A 9,029-nucleotide genomic window follows, 5' to 3' on the forward strand; every position below is an offset into this window, starting at 1 on the left:
TGCTACTTGTACTGATAAGGACCCAAGGGAGGCAGAAGCTACCCTAGAAACTGTTTATGCAGTTTCATACTGTATCATTAGTCTTTAGCTTTTATGTCTACACATACAATTAGTTTTGATCAACTGATGGTTAAATTGTACCAAGAGGGTTCATGATGCAAATTTACTATTTTTTTGTCCTCTTGGTTTATAATTTTTTTTTTCTCATTTTAGCCTTTCCTCTGAAGGAAAATATGTACTGAGATAAACAAGACTTTGCCGTGAAGTATGTAAAGAGTAAAACCTGATTGCTCCTGCATTCAGGTTTGGGGAGGAATAAAGGCCATATATTTTAGTTTTAGTCTCCATGCAAAGAGCAAATGAACTAACTTCTCTTTCTTCTCACTGGATATGAATCTGTGGGCAAGATTGTTGCATGTCACTGGCCAAAACCACAGGCATAGTTATGTGATTTTTCAATAACAAAGAGTATTTCTTTTCCTCTCTGTCTCCGCACAAGGAAGGATTTGACTCTGTCCCAGAGTTCTGTTCTGAGCAGGTACTGTTGTGTTAGTGATGCAGCTGATCGTTTTTCTCATGGATATAATAGAAGCCTAGAGGATTTCTTTTCCTTACAAATTCTTTTATATTTAATTTGTTAAATCTTTTGCTTATATTTAAGACAGGTCTTCTCTACATGCTCAAACAAATAAAAAATAAGTCTGACTCCTCTTTCCTGTTGTTAATGCGGTTGTTTTGTTGGAAAACCTGTAGTGGAAATAAGATTCTTCATCACAAGAATGATGTGTGTCACAAATATTGTTTATAGTCTTTGTGGAAAGTACTGTGAAAAAGCCCCACTTTTTCTTGTGTCAGACGCATTTTCTTCCTAGATTTTGACTTGAAATATCTAGTGATAATCGGGAAACAAAGCAAGACAGTAACCCGATCTTCAGCCTTCTCTTCCCTTATGATTCCTAGTTCAGGGTTCTCTGTAGCTTTCACTGTTCAAGCTTGCTTTTCCCTACTTTGTTCCAGCCAGGCCTAACTCAGCCTAACTCAAAACCATTTGTCTTACCACAATACAGAGAAGGTTTTTCTTACTCCTTCAAAAAAATTTCATCAGTAAACAAAAATGCCTGGGCCATTTTTCAGTTACTGGACAGTAATGTGTTCCTGTCATTACTGGGTAAAGAGAAATGCAGACTATACCATGCATCACTGTTGAAGCGGAACTACAGCGTGTGTTTCACTTACTGTCTCAAACAACTTAGTGTTGTCATAGGTAGAGACTATGAATATCCACGTGTTGTTTCAGCAAGGCTTCTAGTGCCCATTTTTCACTGATTTTTTTTTTACTATTTTTATTCCCTTACTAAATAATGAGCAGGAGAAGCCCTTTCTCCAGAAAACGTGTGAGATGAGACAGTGCAGATGTGGTTTGACTGTGTCATTTTAAAATAAACAGGAGGCAATTTTTCCTGATACACAACAGCTGACTGATATCAGTTCTATTTGCTATCTTTACTATTAGAAGAATGATCTATTAGGACTTTTCTTTTCTTTCCCCTAGAGAACCCTTAAGTAAAAGCTCCAAGGACATTTTCAAATAGACTGTAATAGTTCAGACATTCTTATCAGCAGGACATTATGAAACTGTGCTGGCTTTGTCGTACTTTTCTTACAAGCCTGTGAGGCTTTTATCATAACATCAGCAAAGGAAGGGCAAATTCTATGCATGTAAGTACGAAAACAACACTACCAAACTGCCTGGCACTAGCATATAGGCAGCTGTAGATGACTTTGCAGCTTTTCTGAGTACCCAGTCTTCTGTACCTATTGTCTGTAAGTTACTTGTTGAAATTCCATTTGTAGAGAAGAATTTGTCCATGCTCCAATGAAAGCTGCAGCTGATTCATTAGAGGATAACATGCCTCCTAAAATACAATGAGCAACTTGTGGTCTTAATGATGAGGCTAGTAATATTTAGAAAAAATATTCAGCATAGCCAGCAGAGGGTAAGTAGTTTAGTATCTTTGTAAAGACGAAATAAAATCAGTCTCTCCTTGCTCAAACCAACATATCCTGGAATTATTCTACTCCTCTGTTTTTCTGTTGGGCTTTGTTTGGGTTTTTGGGTTTTTTTTTTCACTATAAATCAGAGCCTGATTTTGCTTATTCCTTGTAATTCCTTATTTATGTGTTGTATATTAGGGACAGACAAAGCGTGTCCTTTTCATTATTGTTTATAACAAATTACAGAAAGATAAATAGGTACGTGTGGTTTATCTACTGTTCCAAGCAAGTCAACAACAGAATTAAGGATACAGCAGAGTTGCATGTTTCTCAGTACATAAACCCTCCAGATACTCACAAATACTGTTTCAGAGTAGATCATTAAAGTCTTAAGTATGCCAAATCCTGCACTGCTATGACTATAGTCTCTTTTGGCTTTGGAAAATAATAGCGGATAGTTTAAGCTGTATCTGCTGTAGAATGGCATTAAACCCAAATTTATCCACCTACTCAGGAATCAGAATTTAAGCAATAGAATAGGCAAGTAAATTCTTATTACATGTTAGAGCCACTTCTTCTATTTTATGTCCATTCATGCTGCGTGAACTGTGCATAAAATCACTATTTTTTTCTGATTAGCTTGCACAGCTCCTTGTTGAATCACATAAATGTCTATTGCACCACATCCATTGTTTTTATGACACAGTTCTTTGAGTGAATTTTTCATTTCTGTTTACTTGAAATTCACCTTTTTGTGTGTCCGCTTTTGTGGCGATCATTGGACAATAGAAGTGTTGGACCATACAGTGCTTGAGAACTGCACCATAGAGCTTAGAGACAGGGAAAGTGAAATGAAACATGTTATAGCTCTAAATTACCTCAACAAGATAATGTTTCAGCACATTAACACTGATATTTTTAGACTGCAGTTTATGGTACATAGTTGTCAGTCTAGCGGTTTCAAGTATACCACACAGACACATACTGTCATATGCAATTATACTGTGATGTGCTGTGAAGGTAAAAGAGCAAAGGTCCAGAGATTTAAAGCACACAATAGACTGATATGTTTTCTTTATGGAAAAGCAATCACTCAAAGCAGAAGCACTTTATATTTAAAATATGATACTGATAATTTGTAATATGTTATAAATTTATGTGGTAATTCACAGAATTGTAAAAGTGTAGGCCGCTGTCCAGAGGAGTTTATAGCATCTGTTACAGGTGTCCCAGGCTACTCTGAGCTCCATTAGTATTAATGGTGCTTTGCTTGGATGTTGTGCATAACAGTTCCTAAATTCCTGTGACTTTCATTAGCTACATCATCATAACATACAGCAACAACAGACTAGGACATTGTTGGTAATATTGTGATTTGCCTTTTTCCTTGTAACTCAGCAATGAAAAAAGCTATCTTGTATCCAGTTCTTTTATTGTTCAGTTTCGTTGATTTCCTTGACTTAGTGACTGTATTGAGAGTTTTTTGAGTTTATTTTTCTGGGATTTAAAATGGTTGTGGTCAGCTCAAAAACATAAGCAGAACAGTTCAGCTTCTATCTCAGTGTCTATGCTTTGACTGTCTGGTAAACAAAAATGAAAAACAAAAATGTTTATGACTTTGTACACCTAAGTAAGGGGATTTTGTCTAAAGAAAAGTTTGTTTATTAAAAGTTCCATTTATGACCTTTAAAAACATGATGTACATTATTCAGAAAGCAAAGAACAGTGACAAGCCAAGTATTCTTTTCACTAGAAACACTCTTCTGAAATGATTTCTTAATAAAAAATCTGAAGAGATACCAAGGACAATAGAAATATAATGTTCCTCAGAGAGGGAAAAAAAGGCATTATTTAACAAAAATGCTGGCACTGCATTGAAGGAATTCAAGAAATTCACAATAATATAATAGTGAATTAAATTTGCCTATTGTGCTTTCCTAACAAAACTTTTATTTATTTCTGTTTGCCACCTGTTTCATCTGCTTGTCATTAGATGCTGTATTTTTTTCCCATGTGTTAATGGTTCTTCTTCAGATAATCACCATCTTAAAGCATAAAGTAAGAGATTTTTCCTATTTTTATTTCTGAAGTTTTTTCTTCATGCAAAGAAAGTGAAAATTATGGGTATACAAACTGAAAGTGTTATAACTGTTACCTTGATTATAAAGGTCCATATAGTTGGCTTAGTGATATGAATTTGGCACTAAAAATTTCAGATTTTAGATCTAACACATTCTACTGTGCTACAGGAATCATGGACTCCTGTGGTATTACATGCTTTAACAGCAATGGAAGATGTGATGTTACAGAGCTCGTGTTAGAATGACTAAGAACTGAAAAGAAATAAAGTGAAACACTATTATAGTTACATTTTAGCAATTAATTTAAAAGTATAGTCTGGAACACAACAAAATGGGATTATTCTCCTGGTGAATTAAATATTAACTTTGATTAACTTTGTGTTGCTGTACCACTTAATCCTTGACATTGACCTAGTTTTCTCTTTAATTATTTGAAAAAGTTATTGTGTAGAGACTTATGTCCATGTTGTTTGGAGAAAAAAAAATCATACTGTTGTGGGCTGTAATTAAAATAACTCGCACTTACTGAAAGTTTTAGCTTCAACCATGTTAACTCCTTACAAGCTTGCAAGGAGGCTTGCAAGCAGCAGCTTATTTTAAGCCGATATGAAGTCTAAATTAAGGTCATATTCAATATATACATAGTGATAGAATTAGATGGGATGTTGGCAGAGTACTGGTGTAGGACAGTGGAGATCTCTGTTCATTTCCCTGCTCGGATAGCAGATACTGTGACTGACCTTGGATAAAACAGTCTGTCTCAGACTTCAGTTTCCCATCTGTGAAAGGGCACTAATATCTTCCTACCACAGAGGCATGTTTTGAAAATAATGTCAGTTCATGACAGTGAGACAGTTACTCAGTGATGTTTATAAAGATACTACATAGTTTCACCAGCTGTAATGCCAGGTGGTGACACAGGTTATGAATAGTGTGCCTCAGAAGGAGGTATTCCACCTACTAGAACAGGTTGCTCCTGTACAGCATCTCTAGAGCATGGCTAAATTCCAGCTTTATCATCTTTATATTCATACTATATTTTTTTTTTTTCTGTATTCACTAACTCTAGCACTTTCTGTTCCGTGTTTTTCAGTTATATTTGAATTTACTCTCCCTGATGATTTTTTTTAAGTCTACAAATTAAGACTAATCGTGACTGACTAATAAACCCCTACAATGGAAGAAGGCTCAGAGGAGATGGGCAAGGAGATATGCCCATGAAGCTCAGGGAATAATGCAGGGTGTGACTGACCACAGCTGTTGCAAAGAAGCTGACTTACCTCAACACCAAGGGGACCAGAGAGTGGCCTTTGTTAGGTAAACAGCTATTGACAGTTGAGTGGATCAACTGGTGGTGTAAATGTTTCTCCCTGAGTTCATTCGAAGAGTGTGAATGTCTCCCTGAGTTAGCCAGACCAGCACGGGGCAGGGGGTGTGTGTGAATACGTGGCTCAGCCCAACATAGAGTATAAAACCTGAACAACTAACAAAAGAATTTTGGAGAGAGCAATGGCCTCGAGCTAACTTCAACCGACATATGCTTTCCTGGCAAATTGGGATACCAGCATCATGATGGTGAGCATGTTACAGAGACTGGTAATGGGAATCACATTGGTACTGTGATTGAACTGTTCATTGCAATTGCTATATATGCATTTTGCTAAGTGTAACTTACATTTGTACTGTGTTATGCAATATGTTTTGTATCGCTCTGCTAAATCAGAAATCCTGTGTAACATAATCTTTAAATAAATAAATTTGATATTAAACATTACACCCTCCATGTGTGGAATATCTAAAAGAACCTTGTCAGATTGGGCTTTCACTCCCAGCTTCTGAAATATGTAAAAGGCAGTGGTGGCTAACACAAGTGACTAAAAATAAACTTTGGAGTAGATATTCCTCTGCCTTTTAAGAGGCATCCGTCAACAATTTTGATCTCTGAACACAATGGCTTTTTTAACATGCAGAGTTTCTCTTTTGTTTTCAGAGCAGTTCTTTAAGCATCCCAAAGTTTTTAGCTGCTATGCAGGGTCCATCTTCTGGCAGCTCTATTTGCTTTTCCTCATGTTTTGCGTGGCCAGCATCTTGCAGAACAAGAGATGCAAGAGGATGAGAGATGCTGTTGTTGGCAATAAGAAAGTTGCAGTGGTGTATAAAATGTAAATGGTCATACTAATATAGGCCTCAGCTGGTACCACATCATCTTAAACAGGTGTTCCATACAAAGACCTGTTATAAAAATGAATTTAAACCTAAATATTACCACACTGCAGAGTCAGATGGTACTTCAAAAGTCTGTTTATTTTCAGGCTGTGTTACTAGCTCCTGATCACCAGAATAATCCCAAATAAGATAAGGATTTGCATTATATTTAAAAGAACATAAAAGGGCAACAATTCACAGCTTCTTGTGATAACAGTTCATGTGCGGACTTCAAAATATAAAAGTATGTCTTTGCAGAGTACACTCCAGACAGGAACTACAAAGTGTTATACTTTGTGTTTGGTTAAGGATTGCCTCCAAACAGTGCTGAAGAATCTTTTCTTACTACTAAGACTAAGTACATGCTGGTCTGTCAGTATGGGTCAGAAATGATTCTCAGTAGAAAGAAGGAAGGATGGAAGGAAGAAAATGCATCTTTTTAAAGATATTTTCCACTTTGTTGATGTTAGATATGAACAGCTACAGTCTTTTCTGTCAAATATTTCAGACTAAGAAACAGAAAGTTTGTTTGCAGCTAGGACTTTGTCTGAAGGCTGAAATTCAGTCTTCATAGTAGGTTTCTAACTGGAACTATAATTCCAAACTATGTACCAGTAACCTCTAAAGAAAAAGACACATTAATTATAGAAAATTCAGTTACTGATCTCTACAAACCTTTGGTTTTCATTAACGTTTCTTTTTAAGCATTACAAGCAAATCTAGGTGGAGTTCCTATCTTGTGACAGACGAAGGTAAAAGATAACGTGCCCAGACACTTAAGATGGCTCTAAATGTAGCTGACAATGGATAACCTCACCAGATCCCTTTCTTCATTGCTTTTTTATTATTGTAATTTTTCCTCCTATCTGTAAGCCACAGTTTTGTTTCATCAGTAGTTAGGCAAAAGATGTCATGAGTCGCTGTGATATCCATGGTTTGTATTGCTCATGACCTGCCAGTATGACACAGGAAGAGGTTGGAGTGAAATATTTTAAGTGGTTATGTTAAGAATTTCTACTGTTTAATATTTGCTTACTGTGACTGGATGGAACTTATGGGTATTTTCCCCTTAGACTATGTGCTTATAATGAGAAAACCATTCAGTAGACTTCCTGAAGGAAGCATAGTTCAAGGTGAAAGTCTGCTATACAGAAAGACTACATTAATAATAAGTGCACTCAACAGCTCAGTTCTATGTGCACTTAATCACAGCTGCAGAGCTCAGTACTAACCTTAATCCAGTACTGCCTTTAGCTCCTAATAGTGCTTTCAAAATTGCGTACCTGTCAAAGAATATGAGATCTACTACTACTTTAGTAGCTCTAGGCATTCCCTAAGTTCTTTCTATCAGTCTCATAATTCACACCTTTTGATTTGCATCAAAACATGTTAAAAGATGGCAGTATTTGAACATCAAACTGTTATGTGGCAGTGTCAAAAATACTGTTGTTTCATAAAAAAAGGTATAGATCTAAGTAAAAAATTAAAAAAAAAAAAAGGATTAGCAGGGAGTCTCAGGCTTTGAGCAAAATACAAACCAATGAAAACAATGAAGTGAATAAGATTTTACTGAAAATCCAGATGGAGTCTGCCTGAATCCACCTTGGTTTCAGAATTTAGTTTGGAAATTCCACAGAACTGGACAAAATTTGAATCTGGGGTTCCAGCTGCTTCCAAGAATAGAGTTAAGGTTCTTGATGTAAAACCTTTGGCTGGGGCTGCATGGCTAGAAGGCGCGTCCCCTGGGTGGTGGATAGGGGATCCCTCTCTGGAGGGTGCACCGGATAAAATTGAAGAAGGTGCCGCCAACCAACGCAGCCTAAGGGAAGGCCACCCTGATAGAAAAACCACTGGCCCTCCAAGTCATGGGGGTTGGGCAGGAGGCCAACTACCTCCTCCCAGAAAAAAAAAAAAAAAAGTTGCAGAAACGACGAGCATCAGAAATGGCGGAGATGGAGAAAATCGGTAACGAAGTGAGGAGGAGGAGATGGAGCTGGATCGGTCGTGTCCTGAGGGGGAAACCGACAGAAGACTGCGCTGTGGCCCTTGACTCCAGAGCACGCAGCAGCGGACCGGTCAAAGTGGAAGAACGATGTTCGCGCCTTGTGTGCCTCCTCGCACTGAGAGAATTCAGATTCAGATTCTCGACGTAAAATAGTCTACACAGCACAATTTAACACAGGCAGAGCTAATCTGAGCACTGACTTGATTTTCTTTGATAGCACTACACTGAGCAGTATAATTGTATTGCTATGGCTCAGCCAAGCAGCAGATTGGAAAGCCACACTATCATCAAAACTATTACCTATTTCACTGTATAAGGTAGTTCACTTAGAGCTATTTGGGGTATATCTGTGCATACCACTTCACTCTCCTGTGCTTTAGCATTTCTGAAGAGTTTGACCACATTTTTCCTCAAAATATAGGGACATATGGATTAAGGTCTGCACTAGTGAAAATGTCTAAAAACTGTTGAGGGAAATTACTTTTTAGTTTATTAAATTAGTAAATAACCCAAGTCTTTTGTAGATACGGAGTTACGTTTTCTAAAATTTTTCTTGGTTGTGGTTAGTTTAATTCTCTCCATTTCAAAAGTAATTATGATGAAAGATTAGGAATATGAAATCTTAGTTTCTTTAGGGAATTTACAGAGCAAATTGATATACATAAAAAGAACTTGGTATTATTAGGCCAAATGCAGTTGTAGGATCTTTTGGTTTTAACTATGAAATTTTTCCAGAAACTAGG

The sequence above is a fragment of the Platalea leucorodia genome (assembly GCF_965183815.1).
Source record: "Platalea leucorodia genome assembly, chromosome: 2".
Lineage (NCBI taxonomy): Eukaryota > Metazoa > Chordata > Aves > Pelecaniformes > Threskiornithidae > Platalea > Platalea leucorodia.